Source organism: Hordeum vulgare, chromosome 5H, assembly GCF_904849725.1.
Source record: "Hordeum vulgare subsp. vulgare chromosome 5H, MorexV3_pseudomolecules_assembly, whole genome shotgun sequence".
Classification (NCBI taxonomy): domain Eukaryota; kingdom Viridiplantae; phylum Streptophyta; class Magnoliopsida; order Poales; family Poaceae; genus Hordeum; species Hordeum vulgare.
Window position 1 is genome coordinate 503,842,615 of NC_058522.1, and position 18,490 is coordinate 503,861,104.

The 18,490-nt window shown below is 41.8% G+C and overlaps 1 long non-coding RNA gene and 1 pseudogene across 1 annotated transcript; both read right to left on the minus strand.

The window, feature by feature from the left end:
• Positions 1–6,966: 6,966 nt before the first annotated feature.
• LOC123397050 lies at positions 6,967–8,111 on the minus strand (annotated as a pseudogene).
• A 327-nt stretch (positions 8,112–8,438) lies between these two features.
• On the minus strand, positions 8,439–8,989 carry LOC123397585. The gene is made up of 2 exons (XR_006609971.1): positions 8,897–8,989; positions 8,439–8,758 (listed from the first exon to the last, which is right to left on the minus strand). It is a non-coding gene; the product is annotated as an uncharacterized LOC123397585 (long non-coding RNA).
• Between the last annotated feature and the right edge of the window lie 9,501 nt (positions 8,990–18,490).

The following is an 18,490-nucleotide window of genomic DNA, read 5'->3' on the forward strand; positions in this document are numbered from 1 at the left end:
CAGCTCCAGCTCCTCACTCCCAGCTGCAACTAGCTCGGAGACAAAGTCTTCAACACCCCTTGTGAAGACTTTGACAACTGCTCAACCTGCACCTCTACCCAGCCCCAACAAAATCATCGCAGTCCCGTCTGGATCAGAGAGAAGTGATGACTATGACAATGAAACCCTGCAAGCCATCATAAGAAACAAGCAAGAAAGGGTAGCACAAGCATGAGGCAGTGCTATTCCTCTGGCCATGGACCCCAAGGTCCTCCTCGACTTCATCAATGTATGGTATGAAGACCCAAACACACCTATTGATGATTTGAAACTTCCTCCTGGCGTCAGCCACATGGTGGCCACCTTCATAAATGAAGCCAAGTGGAAGGAACAGAAGGCCAGGCAGGCAAAGGTTGCAAAGGCCAAAAAGGAGAAATTCCTCAGGCAAAATCTCCTCAAGCTGACGCCTGAAGCACTGGTGTCAACCCAGAAAGAGCTACAAGTCTTGACTGACAAGTGTGACAAACTGTCAGACCGCAAAAGCATCAAGCGCAATTTCATCAAGATAGCCACTAGTGTTGTTGATGACTACAACAAACGACACCCACCACCAGCACCAACTCCTCAGCCCCTGGTTGAGCAGCCAGAAGATGCATCTCCTGATGAGGAGGAAATTCCTCAAGCTGAGGAACAACACCAAGAGCGCCGTGCTGATGAGCCGGCCATTGAAGAAATCAACACCGAGACCGCTACTGATGAAACTGCAACCCCTGATGCAACTGCTCCTGATCCAGCTGCTTCATCAAAGCAGGCTGATGACTCTGTTCCAGCTGGTTCCTCACTACCAGCTGAAGAATCTGCAGAAAGAACACCTTCACCAAAAGCTTCAAAGGTGAAGAAGATAATCCCGTCTGCATCAGACGCGAAGAAGACAAGAGCTGCTGAGAAGGAAGCAAAGAAGAGAAAAGCTTCCTCAGCAGAAGAAAAGATTGAGGCAAAGCGCCTCAAGGAAACTGAAGAATCTGCCCCTCTGGACCCGGTGCCTCTAAATGTTGCACCTTCATATGAAATGGTCGTCATTGGTGACCAAACTACAAGGGCAGATGAGGAAATGAAGGATGTTGCCTCTGAGGAACATACTGATGAGGAGATCCAGATTGATGACAGTCCTAAACCTCATGTTCCTCAGACAGAGACTGCTCAAGCTTCAGCTGCAGCAGCTGATGAATCTGCTTCTGCCACAAAGCCAGCTGAAGAAAGACAAGCTGAAGAAAATGTCCATTCTGAGCAGGCTCCTCACTCTGAACAGGCTGACCAAACTCTTCAAGATGAGAAGGAAGCAGAAATTCCTCAGCCTGAAGCTCAGCCAGAGCAAGAAATACCAGCTGATGAAATTCCTCAACCTGAGGAAAATGCTGAAGAAAATGTTCCCGCCCCTGACAATGACTTCACTGTGCTCAACCCAGAGACTGCCATGGTTGTTTCCCCTCCCATTCCTCAGCACAATATCAAGCCAGTTTAGCGCCAGCCATTCTCGAAGCGGCCAAAGTTTCAGAAAGAAGATTTCTTTGAGGAACACATGTATTTCATCGGAGAGAACCCTTATGACAAGCCTCAAATGAGGCATCTGAAGTTTTGGACAAGGACTCAGATGAACTACTATGCTTCTGTGCTCTGTGGACGCAACAAGATATTCCAGCACAGGCACATTCCTCATGATGAGCTTGAAGCAATACCCTGCATGGAACCAGTCCTCAGTGTACTCCACGATGCAGGTTTGCTCCCTATGTGCTCAGATATATCAGACTGGAATAGTGAACTTATTCTTCAGTTCTATGCAACTCTGCACATCTCTGGCAACGCTGATGACATCAACACTTGGGTGTTCGACTGGATGACCCAAAACACTCACTATAGGGCTCCCGCTTCTGAACTCCTCAGAGAACTGCCCGTACCAATTCCTTCAGACGGGGCAGTGAAGCTTTATGGTGAGCGTGAGCTGCCAAATGGAATGATGGAAGTCCTCATGAAGCCTTTGGCTGCAGGCAAACCCTCAAGAACCACATTCCTCGTCCATGAGCTCAAGTACACACCCCGGTCTGTCTACCGCAGTCTCTGCAGTGTGCTCGCGCCAATCAAAGGCCAGGACGATGAAGAAGATGTTGTAGGCCTCATGAAGAATATCCTCTTCAACATCATTCACGGTATTCCTATGAATATCCATGATTTCTTCTTGAGGACTTTGGCTGAGAATGCAATGTGCCCCTATGATCACAAGATTTATGCACCATGGATCATGAGATTCCTCAGGACAAGGACAAGCATCAACTTCCACGCTGATTTCCAAAACCAAGTTGGTTATATGCCTCCTATCCGGGTCAACAAGAAGACTTTCGAGCCGATTGAGGGAAAAGGAAAGTCTGTGATTGACGAAGGCAGCAGGCCCCTTGATGGCCAGTTTAAAGAACCAGACGCTTATTCTTCATGGGACGATACTGAGACTCGTCCACCCAGCCCTGTTCCTCCTCGCGTGCTAAACACCAGAGAGCTTCTCCTCAGTCTTCATCAGAAGGTGGATCACAACCACAAATGGGTCAAACGCCAGTTTGGTGCCATTTTGAAAACCCTTACTGAAACCCAGAACTCTGTGAAGATTAATTATCACTATATGCATGAGGTTTTTGATCGCACCTGGGCTACACTTGCACATCTGAAGACCCAGACTGAGCTTGAAGAAATGAACTTTGAGCAGGACTTTGACTGGTCGTGGCCTCCCAAGAAGAAGTTCAGGCCCATTCTAGTGCCAGGCCTTGAAGACAGCTCCTTCTCTTCATTCCGCACCGCTGAGTCTGATGAGGAACAACTCGACACCGCAACAGGCCCAAGGAAGAAGACTAGACCCAAGAAGCGTCAAGGATCTTCATCAACCGCCAAGAAATGAAGTCTTCACGGGCGTTAGTCCTCAGTTTGTCCCTTTTTTGTCACTTGATGCCAAAGGGGGAGAAACTTGAGAGTTAGTCTTCAAACGGGATTTATTTTTGGGGCTTATGAACTATATTTAAGTTACAAACTCTTTGCTCTTCTGAAGTTTTTATGTAATGAGTTGTAACTTAAGCCCGATGGTACTCTGACGCTTTTGAACGTTTTTCTTCGCATGCTTATTCCACAAGTTTAATGCACGCATGCTGGAATTCGTCAGATACCATTTGCCATCATGCATCTTCATTTTCTTCATATGATATGCTATATGTATGCATGATTTACAAGATTCAGGGGGAGATCTCCATGATATAAATCATCAATGTGCATTAGCTATAAAAGCTAAATCCTCAAGGTATGCACATCTTCAGGGGGAGTCTCTATGAATCTTGTCTTCAAATTCCTCAAATGAGTATTTACACTTCATATTTTTGATCCCTGTTGAAGACTTAACCTAATTGTCATCAACCACCAAAAAGGGGGAGATTGTAAGTGCATCTAGTGCCCCTTAGTGATTTTGGTGGTTTGAAGACTTATAGGTTAAGTATCTAATGTGTTTGTAAGTGTACACAGGATCTATAAGTCATTGAGGAGTTTGAGATATTTGAAGAATATCGACCCCTAAAAATATATGTCTTCAGTTGAAGAAATTGGTCTGAAGCTGAAGAAATGAATCGCGAGGAATCTGCGATGAAATGGATATTCCTCATGAAGATATTGATATTGAGAAGATCGGTGGTTCCTGAAGAAAATCGTTCTGAAGAAATTGAAGCGTGAAGATTTACGTTTTCTGTTTTACTTTCTTTGCATTTGATGAATAGGAACACCGTACTGTTAAAGGGGGTCAAAGTAACACTATGGAATGGATTTCCTCATGATGCTCAACCCAAGCCAAATCCTACCAAAAGCCTCAAGTGAGGAATATGAGTGACATGAGGACTCTCACAGTTGAGGGTCCCGACCGTTTCGATAACCACGCCAAGTCACTGGTCTTATCCACTCCAACGGTCATATTATTTAAGGGCATTAGTGTCAAATCATGTCGGGATGCTCCCAGGCTATAAATAGCCGCCCCCCACAACCACTAGCTGGTTGGCTGCTCCGTTAGAAACTGACACTTGTCATAAGAGCAACCCAAATTCCTCAGAGCCTTCGAGAGTAATTCATCAGTGAGGAAATACACCACCCACCGAAACCACAAACCAAACCTAGTGATTGAGCATCACTGAAGAAGTTGTTCCTGTGTGGGACTGAAGCCTTTTACCTTTGAGGACTGTGCATCCTCCAGACGGTTAGGCGTCATGGTCTAGAGCAATCTAGCAGTCAATTGTGGATCGCCGGGTGACTGAGTTTGTGAGGGTTTGGAAGTCTGCCCTGAAGACTTACCACGAGTGTTGGCGCGAGGACTGTGTGTCCTTAGCTCAAGGAGAATACGGTAGGGACTGTGTGTCCCGGGATTGGGTGTCCTTTGGTTTCAATACCAAGCCGCTCCAAACCAGATGTACAACTGTCACAGCAGTTGGAACTGGGTCATCAACGACTGTCGTCTCTGAGAATCAGGTTCTAATCCCTCAACTCTTTACTTTCTCTGTATTATGTGTTGATGACTTTCACTGTGACTGTTTGAAGAATTTGCTGAAGACTTTCTCTGAATTTCCTCAACCCAAAATTCTTCACAATAGTTAATCATCATCTGTATTCTACGTGCCTGCTTACTGTGCGATCTGTTTTCACATTCTTCACTCTGAAATACTGCTGGTGTGAACGTTTGCACGTCTGATCCTTTACTGCTTCCGCTGTAAGTTAGTCATCAGTGAGGAATTTCCTCAAAAGGAATTTCCCCAGTGATGAAATTCTAAAAATCTCCTATTCACCCCCCTCTAGTCGATATAACGCACTTTCAGTTACACTAACTGATTAGACAACGTAGATGTCAGAGCGATGGTACATACATGACTACAAATGGTACTTGGTCTACAATGATCCATTATAAACAATACCCAACCATCAAAATGCTGCAAATTGCGTCTCCTTGAAGATCACGTCATGATAGCCCCATGGAAGTACTTGATATTAAGTACTCCGAAACTAAAACTAAACTAATTCAGAATTTAGTATGATGGAGTACAATTTAATATCTTCATGCACGTATGCAAGACCTCTAGCAACACCAATGCATATGAAAGACCTTACGCTCCATGTAAAATTACCAGGATCGCTGGTAGAACCTGTGGACGCACAAGGTAAACTGTCAAGTCACAAAGAAAATGATCATGTTAATATAGTCACATAATAATAGGTTCATACCCAGCAGTGCACGGTTGAGGCTGTTGTTTTCTAGGTACTCATACACCAAAATGCGATTATCTGCTTCAACACAACAGCAGATCAATTCGACCAGGTTAGGGTGCTTCACATTGCTGATAACATCAATTTCTGTCAAAAATTCTCTGATGCCCTGTCTGGATTCGGCAGAGAGAACCTTGACTACGACGTCTTGCTTGTTTTGTAGGGTTCCCTGGAACATGGATATACTGATCAGCCAGATTCGAGCAAACAAGTTTGAGAGAGCAGTTCCCACATAATAGGGAGATGAAAATGTCACCTTATATACTGTCCCGAATCCACCTTGGCCGAAATGCCTGAAAGCAGCAACACTCGGTAAGGACGTGTCGTTAATTATTTCTCCAAACTTTTGTTGAAGAATGATAAGTAAAGCGTAAACATGAACATTAAGCTTCGGCATATCTGTAGTTGTGTATGGCTGCATGCATAGTCGAGATGCAGAGGCCGGGGGTATATTTTCCTTATTAAAAAAATTGTAGTTGTGTGGGAACAAAAAACTAACTGATGGAAGAATACTGCATGAAGGGCTGAAGGCATCACAAATTCATAACAATAAATCCGTAAACTCTGTCGGACGATGGTGCAGTAAATTTCGCAACGGAAAGAGAAGTCTTACCGCTTATGCTGGTATTGGAGTGAAGAATCTCCTGTTGTCTGTGGGAGTAGAGATTGTGCTGATGCTTCTTGGCTCTTGGGAGGCAACACCAGCTCATTATCCTCGGTTGCTATGGTGTCAGCAGTCCTCGTCAAGCTTGCAGGAACATTCAGCAAGGCGGCGCCGCACTCTAGTCTGCCTGAACATAAGACAAGAGCTCGAGTCTCACGATTTCATAGAAACTGTAACTGCAGGAGAGGCCAAGCTGGACTAAAATTTTATAAAGGCTGAAAGTTGAGGAGAGGGCCAAGCTGGACTAAATTTTGTAAAAGCTGAAAGTTCAGGAGAGGGCCAAGTTGCAGGGAAGTTCATGACAGCACGCGTGTGGCTCTGTATGAAAGCCCGGCTTGGCTATCTTCTTCATCTTTCGGAGCAGATGAGGGTCAGGGGTCACCATGAATGAAATTAACCTCAAACCTACTACCGTGGAAGATCCTCGCCGATAAAAGAGACAGAGAAGTGCAAGAAACTTGGGTCCAGGCTGCAGTTGAGCCTGGATCTTCTCCAGGCCGTTGGTGACAAGTGACAAGGGTCGGCGGGGTACCTTGCAGGCAGGCAGGAGAGCAGCCGACTGGGGGGGGGGGGGCGCTCGCTCGCTTGGTGTGTGTGTGTTGTTCTCGGGTGAGTCGAGTCAAGTCAGATCGGCGACGAGCGAGCGGCGGCGGCGGCACGGCAGAGGCAGAGGAAATGGATAGATGTTGGAGGAAATGGATGGATAACTTAAATACTAAGCTGCACATTTTTTATGCAACTACGGGGAACTCCAAAACTCTCAATTTACTACTTACAATCCTTTTTTACAGTATATGTGTGCATTCGTGATGATTTCCCTGGTTTCGATCTGATCCGAGGATCCTAATGGCCTAATCTTATTCCCTGACCCTTCTTTTGCATGCCTCACGGAATAACCTCTTCTTTTACAGTATCTCATCACATAATAACCTTAGTATGATAAAAGGTTCAAGAGAATACAGTTTGTAAAATCTCTGATTGAAAACTCACAAAACTCATTGGTATTGATTCCACGCAAGAAAAGGGTACAGAATGAACCAAAACACCATACCTGTAAAGCATCACAGCACCTGCATTTGTCTGAAAACAAGCAGATCAAAATTGGGTGGGCAACAAACACCAAACCTGTAATCATCACCGTTCATCAGCCGGCCACAGTTCATAATGCTTTTAGTTAAGCGAATAGCTACAATAATGTAGAAGAATTACATGTCAAGCAATTACACTTTCAGATTATGTTTTTTTGCATCAATCACAACACACCTACTGTTCAACAATTAAAACTCAGAAAATCATGTGTACTTTGTACTCAAGTGTATATGACGAGTTACCTGAAACATGATCTGAAACAGGTAGCCCCAAAATCCCGCAATTTCCCGACCATCATGTGTTTTATTCAAACAAGAACTTTTGATGGAATTGTTGTATGTACTTTCCTCCGTGGGAGCAATGATATAAGAACCATGGTCTGCATCAGATTTATCCGTCTTGCAAGCGTACTGATAACATCCATAAACCGAAAGCACCGAGCCAAGCTAAAGATGAAAAAGGTGCACGTTAGAGGTAGCACCTAGTAAGTGCCAACAAAATAGGCAATGAGCAAGCATGCACAATACAAAAAATTGCATGTTATACAAAACAAAACAAAAATCATATTGGCAATGTTTCAATTTTTGGCAGAATATGTTGTTGTCATTCTCATGTGTAAGCACGAATAAGTGGTCATAAATAAGTTTATTGTAGCAAAAAACATACCCCAAAGTACAGGGTGACAAGCAAGAAGGTCCACCTATCAAATGTAGAGAACAAACAGAATCAAATAATTTTATGAATATTACTTGAAATGGACAATTTGCTTTAGAGGCAGTAACACGAGGAAAGATGAAGTAGCTTACTGAGTGTAGTAAAGGAAGACGGTCCACCCATCGACAATAACATCATAGATAATCACCGAAGCCATAAGCAAGAACGACACAAGGCGAAAAGCCAGCAGCCAAGCAGGATGGATGTCATCAAGGCACGGCTTCCAGCAATCCTCAAGATACACAACTCCGGGTCCGATCCTGGGCCGCGCCTCCTCTCTGTCGACCCCTATTGAATTACAAAATGTAAATAACTTTAAATAAATACGACAATGCATTACAGGATAACCAAATCCTTGTATACATGAAAAATAATTTAGCATATCCGATCATTTGCGGGAACAAAGTCAGAACCAACTTATGTTATTCAAAGGATAGTTCACATATAATTATATGGATATTAACAAGGCCTGAGCTAAATTTGTTAACCTGTCTATTATTATTATTTTCATTTATTAATCAGGTAAGCAAGTCAAAACACCTTAGGCAACATGTATATTAGGCTGGAAGGAAAAAAATGCATAGCAAATAAATGCTTGGTGGTGCATATCCTTTGTTTGTTAAGATGTTATTTTGCAGGAGCAACTGAGACTTAGTAGCATACCTGAAGAACCATGGATCTCTCATATTCTACATAAGATCCCTTCTCTTTGTTGCTACGAAATGTATAAAAATCAGAAAATATCATAAAAAAGATCAGAGGGTAGGTAGAAATGCTTTCACATTAAAAAAAGTTGGTAGAAATGCTTTCACATTAAAAAAAGTTCTCACAAAAATTGTGCCGACTTCATCACTACTGTATGTGAAGGTAAGTTGATGCCGTGCCAAAGTATTTGTCGTGCATAGAATTTGAAGATCACCCTTCAGGAAAAGCCCCTCAACAAGACTCCGATCCTTTAAGCAAAGACCACCATTATGAAACCAACTGAAATTTGGAAATACGACTATGTTAGTGTAAATTTAGGCAACACCTAACATGAGTGTCCAGATAAGAAGACAAAAACACTGTAATTGGTAGCAAAATTAGGAAGGTCATGTTCCAGAGAACAAGATTCAACATGACCTCCATGTACGATACAAGACTGTAGCTGCTTGTCACTACAGGTTAAGGAAGCCTCTCGTAGATGTTCATACTGCTGCATAGATTTCATGAATGGATTTGAATAGCCAAGAGACCCTGCAGTTTGTGAGAGGCATTGTGTTGCTTCTTGTGCACCTTTTCTTGTAGAACAGAAAACAAGTGCAGACTTCCCTCTTGAGTGTTGCATCAGTATATCTGTATTCAATATTCACTTTCTATTTTGAGCACTTCAATTTTGACATTTTAACTTATGGGCAGTAGGCAGTGTAATTGACAGATGAGGAGATATGACTTACCGAAAATGAAACTTTGTAGCCTCTGAAAGTGAAAGAAATAAAGGAAATTAAGTTTTAAAAGATTATCCAAACAGTGTCCAATATTTTTAGAAGAAAACATTGTGCAGAAAGTATGATAGAATATATCCGAACACCCCTCCTTAATCCGTCCCTAGAATTTCGAAAAAACAAACATTATAGGACAGGAATTATGCGTACTCTCTTGAAGAGGAAGTCATTTTTCGCTGGAGCATAACCTAAATAGCACCATGAAACAATTATTAATTAGGGAAAACACACCAATGGCTGACAGTACTAAATATCATCAGAGATGTTAACTTGTATCAATTTGTTATGGAAAATCCACATGCTCCTGAATTTTTAGCAGCACAAAGTAAAGATCTATTTTAACATCATTTTATGACTGGTAAAATTTGCACCCCTTCAATGCAGAGGATGGACTCAGCCATGAGCAATGTTTTTCTTGCTTTAACACGATTAAACCAAAAATTGAAGCACATGGTATACAAAGCATTCAAAATAATTGATAAGATCTAGAAGGGTATCAGTTCTTTAAGGCAAGACAAAAAAAATAATAGATTGAGTATTACCTTCACTATGTCGGACCAGCACAATAGTTGGCCTAGAGCATAAGAAAAGTTCAAGTAGCTTCATGATAAACAACCTTATGGGTTGCCAAAGTACGGCGTCAATCTTTCGTATGCACTCATATGCTCATCCAAATAGTAAAATAACAGAAGCCTGAATCATACCAAGAACTTTGGTAGTCAACTTCACTGGCCTCCATGTGGATCTCTACCGCGCCGGCGGGGAGCGGATCGCACGGGATCAGGCGCGGCCGATGGATCGAGGGGAGCGGTGGCCCAGTCTCTTGTTGTAGAAGAGTTGTAGTAGTCTATAAGATCCTACATGGCCAAAATTAATGTCATTGTGCTGTATCAGAAAAACATTATAGAACTTAACATGCATGGGTACTTTAAACAAATTTTCTCATTTGCAATGTCATCCTACAATAGCAGTAGTGCATACATGGTACGGTCCACATTACTGCTCTGGAAGTACCTGCAAGTTAGTTTTGATATTTGAGAACAATTCTGTTGTATGTTAACTTTTTTTATTCTAGCTTCTAAGTCGCTTATTGAGAAAACAAATAAACAGGCTGATCTACTTCACGCTTGTAGTACAAGTCGCATCTACTTTTACAAATGGTGTTTGTCCGTACATATCTGCACAATAGGCTCCATTGGAGATAAAATACCTTTGTTTTGGTGACATCTGTGATGAGAATCCCAGGAATATTGACAGGCACATGATCAAACTTTGTCCCTGGGTAACTATCTTCTACAGCAACAACAAAGCCAGCTGCACCTAGACTCCTGGCTGTTTGAGACACTTTCTTGATTGAAGCTGTCCCAGAAATATAATTAAAAGAATAGCCACACAACAGTTCTATTAGCCCCTCTCAAATTCGGAGTGCAATGTTGTGTACGTAGCTGGAACCCAATTGAAAAGGACGTGGATGTCGCCTAGAGGGGGGGTGAATAGGCGCTTTAAAATAGTTAAGGTTTAGGCTTGAACAAATGCGGAATAAAACTAACGTTTAATATGTCAAGCACAAAACCTACAAACAACTAGGCTCACCTATGTGCACCAACAACTTATGCTAAGCAAGATAAACAACTAAGTGATAGCAAGATATATTACAATAAACAATATGTCTATCACAAAGTAAAGTGCATAAGTAAAGGGTTCGGGTAAGAGATAACCGAGGCACGGGGAGATGATGATGTATCCCGAAGTTCACACCCTTGCGGATGCTAATCTCCGTTAGAGCGGTGTGGAGGCACAATGCTCCCCAAGATGCCACTAAGGCCACCGTAATCTCCTCACGCCCTCGCACAATGCAAGATGCCGTGATTCCACTAAGGGACCCTTGAGGGCGGTCACCGAACCCGTACAAATGGCAACCCTTGGGGGCGGTCACCGAACCCGTACACGTGGCAACCCTTGGGGGCGGTTACCGGTACCCGTACAAATTTCTCGGGGCAATCTCCACAACCTAATTGGAGACCCCGACGCTTCCCGGAGCTTCACACCACAATGATTGAGCTCCGAGACACCACCAAGCTTCTAGGACGCCAAAGCATCCACGAAGAACAATATCAAGGGTACTAAGTACCAAAGGTAGCAAGCTTCTCAACTTCTCACTTCCACGTATCACCGTGGAGAACTCAAACCGATGCAACTAATGCAATGGCAAGAACACACGAAGTGGTCAAGTCCTTCACAATCAAATCCCTCCACAACAACAAAAGCTATGGAGAAATATGAGAGGAAGAACAAGGAGCTGAAAAATAACTCCAAGATCAAGATCCAAGGGGTTCCCCTCACATAGAGGAGAAAGTGATTGGTGGAGATGTGGATCTAGATCTCCTCTCTCTTTTCCCTCAAGAACAAGCAAGAATCATTGCAGGGATTGAGAGTAATCAAGCTCTAAGAATGTCAACAATGGAGATAGAATAAGAGCTCAACGGATGGATAAGACCAAGGGGGAAGAAGACCCCCTTTATATAGTGGGGGAAGGAATCAGACCGTTACCCCCACTTTCTGCCCGAGCTCCAGCGGTACTACCGCTGGCTGCAGCGGTACTACCGCTGGCACTCGAGCGGTACTACCGCCAGCTAGCGGTACCACCGCTGGCTGTAGCGGTACTACCGCTGGCACTCCAGCGGTACTACCGCTGGCCCGAGCGGTACTACCGCTGGGCCCCTGGTAGTGCAACAACAATACCACCGCCAAGAAAGTCTTCGCAAAAAGGTCCGTCCACGAACAACCGCTAGGCAGGCGGTACTAAGCTCCTGGAGCGGTACTACCGCTGACCAGGGGCGGTACTACCGCCAGCCAGCGGTACTACCGCTTGTGCCAGCGATACTACCGCCAACTCTAGCGGTACTACCGCTCGCCACTGAAACAGCTATAACTTTCGCATACGAGCTCCGAATCGATCACAACTTGATGTCATACTCCATGGGTTGTATGAGATCTTCCCTTTGACGCAAGCCCATGGAAACACACCTAACCCCCACATAGAACTCTCACGAAGACCATGGGTTAGTACACAAACACGTAATGGACAATGCTTACCATACCATGGGATCACTTGATCCCTCTCGGTACATCTTGTACGCTTTGTGTGTTGATCATCTTGATTTACTCTTTGTCTGAGATCTTGATCAACCATTGATGATGATCACAACTTGACGTCATACTCCATGGGTTGTATGAGATCTTCCCTTTGACGCAAGCCCATGTAAACACACCTAACCCCCACATAGAACTCTCACGAAGACCATGGGTTAGTACACAAACACGTAATGGACAATGCTTACCATACCATGGGATCACTTGATCCCTTTCGGTACATCTTGTACGCTTTGTGTGTTGATCATCTTGATTTACTATTTGTCTGAGGTCTTGATCAACCATGTGTCTCTATGACCATTCTTTGGATAATACCTTGAATACCATCTTGGTCATCATATAAACTCCTTGAACCCAACAGATGGACTTCAAGAAGTGCCTATGGACAAATCCATACCATGGGATCACTTGATCCCTCTCGGTACATCTTGTACGCTTTGTGTGTTGATCATCTTGATTTACTCTTTATCTGAGATCTTGATCAACCATGTGTCTCTATGACCATTCTTTGGATAATGCCTTGAATACCATCTTGGTCATCATATAAACTCCTTGAACCCAACAGATGGACTTCAAGAAGTGCCTATGGACAAATCCTATAAATGTAACTTAAGGCAACCATTAGTCCATAGGAATTGTCATCAAGTACCAAAACCACATATGGAGATATATGCTCCAACAATCTCCCCCATTTTGGTAATTGATGACAACTACTTCAAGAGAGTTTATATAAGGAAATAAGCATAACCAACCGCACACATACAAAACAATAATGCATGCGTGCAAGATGTAAATGCTTACGCAATAAAAGCAAACCCCTCTAAACATATCCAAAGTAAACTAAACTCTCTAAACTTCTCCCCCATTGGCATCGATTGCCAAAATGGACGAAAAGTTTAGAAAGCCAATATACTTGGTGGTCCTCCAAAAAGTGTGTACTTCTGAGCAAATGAGTGCAAAGAAATACACAAATACAATGATAAGTAGTTGGAGGAAAACAAACTATATTGAGGACCCAAAGATTGCAAATAAAGGAATCGTATGCCACAAGGACATACCAAAATAGAGGCAAGCAATCAAAAGATACCAGATGGAACAAACAATCATATGGTCCTTCGAACCACATGAATAAAAGATATTATGATAAAAGCAACGGAGTGTTTTATCAAAACTAGAGAAGCTCCCCATGATTTGTGCACTAATAAGAGATTTTTGTATATGATACAAGTGCACAAAATAGGATCGTTGCTCCCCCAAAATTAATAAAAACACACAAGGGTGCAAGAAGAAAGATGAGACAATAAGAAAATCTCTTGCACAAAACAAGTGGTTGAGCAATATGTAAAAGAAGCAACTTAAGATTAGGCTCAACCAAAATAATGTGTGTGAGTCATGGCAAGGCACTTGAGAAGACTAAGATAAGGATGAACATTACTCATCAACATAGTCTTGATGAAATGGGACACAAAGTGCAAGATATATCATTCCCACACACACCTACTAGAAAATGGGTTCACAAGCTTACTATTAAACAAAATAAGAACCAACGCTTGTGACAACCCATGGTGAAGATAGGAAATAATAACCTTGTCAAGAGAGGAGGGATACCAATTGAAATGGCAAAACTCTCATCAAGACAGGCATGAGGAAAAATAATCTTCACGGCCAAAGAGTGCATCAAGATGTAGGAAAATAAGATACGCACTCAAGACAAATCCTTTCACGAAGCCACCAAAACTGAAAAAGGAAATGCAACGGTGGACATAAAAGAAAAGTGGATATCAATTAGAGATGTAACTTCTCTCATGTGTAAAAGATTCTAAGTAGAAGACAATCATGATGATATATATCCACAAAGAAAAATGTACATACGAAATGGTTACAAGAAGGAACAAACTAGATATCCAAAAGGAAGTCATAAATATATCAATAAGATCTTTTGCTTGGAAGCATAGCACATGGCCTAATATTTTCTTATTGTACAATATGAACTTCCAACATACAAACATCAAAGACATCCCAACTAGTAATAAGACATCATCGTTAGGATGCTTTGAGAGAGGAAACAAGTACTACAAGAACGAATCAATAGATTCATGCCATGATGCACCCTGCAAAGAAAAGACAGGGGCGCCTTTGCAAGAAAAGAATGCATGAAGTAGATACTTGTTACCGAGACAACATTGGATTGATGTAGTAGATAGTCGTTCTTTGATCATCCTAACTTGGCTCCAACAATCACATGGTCTCAACACCTTACTTATAGGTGAGCCGAGCATCCAATGCATCTCCAATTGTTCCTGGAACAACAAAACAAACAAAATGGTGCCCAAACTCATTGGGACCAAAGAGTTAGAAAAACCGACAATACATAGGACAAACTCCACATACAAATGTGCAAATAAATATGAATTTGAATTTCATGCACACGTTAGCCATTTTATGACAAGGTGAAGTTTCCCCTATATATTGGGTCAAAGAAAGAAAGCATGCCAAAGGAAATACATATAGTAAATATGCATGCTCAAGGCTTTCAAGAATCCAATCAACATATAGTTGATAAGATACCAAAAGACAAGGTATCAAGTGATAATAAGATAGCAAATGAAAAACTATCACTTGAGGGATATCAATTAAAATATTCAACAAGGCATGAGATATCCATTGACACATGCCAAATAAAAAGGAAACAAGATACCAATTGAAGGAAAACAAACACGAGGTATCTAGTTTCCAAAAGAGAGCTAGGTTCCAACAAACCAAACCCTCGACTAATTTTCATGATGGCACAAAGCATCATAAAGAGCAAGACTTGCCTCCCATCAACATACACTTGATGGGGATCAAAAGATTTTATGATGGGCGTATAAAGAGAGTGTTCTAAAGAAAATAGGATAGCTCCCCCAAGGGTTGTGCATTATATAGAATTTGCATTTAAATACAAAATGCACAAGATGGGATCATCACTTTGTCTATATTTATAAAAACACTAGACAAGTTAAAATAGATTCACAAGAGGCAAGGAAGACAAACGAAACACAAGATCCAATGTAAAGACGATTAGCAATTCCTACCACGTGATGGGAATACCAATTGTCAAGGACAAGGAGTATTTTGGAAATGATACTCATTGGTAGATCGCAAATATATCCAAGATCATCTTTACCCATAAAATGCAAGCAAATGACACTTGTAGAGCAAACATGCCACCTAGGAACAAGATAATTTCCAATATCAACACTAAGTGGCAATACCTCAAATGTACACATTCTCTAGGTTTGTAATATGCACATAGCATATTACTCCCCCATAATGTGATAACCCAACAATATTAACAAGTGGCAAACGAAAAACCAACAAGAGATAATTAATGGACCATTTAGAAATTGAATTTCTCATGAGTAAGACATACCACATAGAAACTAGATAATCTTGAAATATCAATACTAAGTGGTATTCCCCATGTATACACATTTATAGGATCGTGAGGTGTGCAAAGCACATCACTCCCCCATAGTGAAATAATCCATTAATCTCTCACAAGAGCCAATCAACGATACAAACAAGATGCAATAAGGCTCAATAGAAGACTCACATGAACATGATATGCAAACCAACATACACATATTCGCTTACTCAAGATAAGCAAGTTGGAAGCACAAAATATACAAACACATGCAAGGTACAAAACCACAACATGCAAAAGGGGCAAGCAGCTAACAATGTAAATAGTTTAAGTACAAGTTACCGTAAGGAGGCACATTGGATATAAGATAGAAACTCGATAATCCAAATGACTTGGCTTGAGATAATATGAATGATGAAGACCCCTTAATTCTTCATTATGTATCCGAGTCTCTAATGTCCTCCATATTCACCTATTGATCAAGTTTGAGCTTGTTGGTCCCCAACCACGTTGGGTCCTAAGAGGTTAGTCACAATAGGCTTGGCAACCCAAATGGTACTTTTCTTGACACCACTTTGAGTACCAACAAACTTGGCAAACACATTGCCAACCTTATCCTTCCCAAGAGAATAGATATCATCAATAATGATTGGGTTGGATAAATTACCTCTCGTGCAAGAAGAAGCGAAGTGACCCTTCTGACGACATAAGTAGCAACATCTACCCTTTAATTTCTTCCCTATTGATTTCTCAACATGAGGAGTGTTGGATTGGGTCTTCTTGGGAAGGGGCCTTTCTTCAACTTGTAGTTGAGTATGTGAGTGCACTTGTGGCCTCTTCCCTTGTTGCTTGTGACTTTGGGGCTTCTTCTTTAGTGGGCAAGATCTAACATGGTGCCCTTCAATTTTGCACTTGAAGCAAATAATCTTGGCCAAATTCTTGACTTGTTCTTGGCCCTTCTTATTGAAGCTTTTGGACTTCTTCTTCTTGTTGGAGTTGAATCCAAGTCCATTTTTATCATTCGGGGATTTTTGTCCACACAAGACATTGTTGAGTGTGGACATCCCTTCATGACTCTTTTCCAAGTCTTTCTTCAAGGAAGTGACTTGGGCCTTGAGCTCTTTGATTTCCTCTACATGGTTAGTATCAACACAAGTACTAGAGGAAGTATAAGCTTCATTGTTAGAGCAACAAGGCATGGAAAGTAATTCATCATAAGATGTAGCAACATTATGAGTAGATGAATTACAAGGACTAGCACATGGCAATATAGCTTTTTGACTAGACGTAGTGCTAATGTCCACATGAGGCTCACTCGATGTTACCTTGGTAGTAATAGCCTCATGAGCTAATTTTAGCACATTATGGGATGCTAGAAGATCATCATGAGAGCTTGTGAGCATTACATGGCTTTCTTCCAATTTCCCATAATTGCTAGATAGCAACTCAAGTTGAGCCCTTAGCTCAACATTCTCCTTTAAAATGGATGCTTCACAATAAGTAGAGTTAGTAGCACAAGCATCATTAATAGCAATAAGAGGAGAAGGCACCTTGGCAAGCTCTTTAGAATATGAAGCTTCAAGTTGAGCATGAGACTCGGTGAGTTCGATGAGCGAGCTCTTAATAGCCCTTGAGCCATTTCCGAGGTGCTCATAGTCCTCAAGGAGTTTAGCATGAGCAACTTGAAGCTTATCATTTTTAGTTCGAAAATCATTAGCCACCACGAGAGCTCTATCATAGGATCCCTTTAATCTAGATAATTCTGGAGCAAAGGTTTCCTCAAGAGATTCCTTGGTGGTTTGTTCATTATCAAGAGCTTGAGATAGCTCTGCGATCTCATTAGCGTAATCACGCTCATGACCTTGCATTGTCTCAATGGTGGCCTCATGCTCCTCAAGATGAGCTTCCAACTCCTCAATGTATTTCTTGCCCTCAGTGGCAATAGACATGATTTCCAAGAAGTTGGAACAAGCAAGTTTATTCTTATAAAGAGATTTAAAAATCATTTCACCCTTAATTTTTAAGGATGCAATATTATCACTCTCTTTATCATTATCCTCATCCCCATTATCATCAACATCATCATCATGAGATATATTGGAATTCAAAGTAGGAGATACCTTTGAAGCCTTAGCCATAAGGCAAAAGTGAGTCACAATAGATGATGATGTAGGATCCCTTGAAGAATCATTCAAGGACACATCTTGTTCCATGGAGTGATGAATTTCCTCTACATTATTAGCACAACAACTCGAGGAAATATATACATTTTTATCATGGCAACAAGATATAGGAGGCATATCATCATGAGACTTAGACAGGCAGTTTTTACATGATATGCACGGACTATCAACACAAGCATGTGAAACATTTAGAGTGCTCGAAGTGTTAACGCCCAAAGATGAAGCATTGCAATAATATAGTGATGAGGGATCATCAACAATAAACCCACTTTCATTATTGCAATGGTCACCACTACTCACCATATCATTACCTTGTGGCAATCCACATGTAGGTGAAGTAGATGAAGTTGAGAAGACCACACGACCGGAGGTGGAGGGAGAACAATCATCCCTGCAAATCTTGGACACACCATATTTGTCTTGAAGCTTTGTCCACAACTCATGAGCATCCCGGAATGGCATGAGTTGAAATATAACTACATTGCTCAAA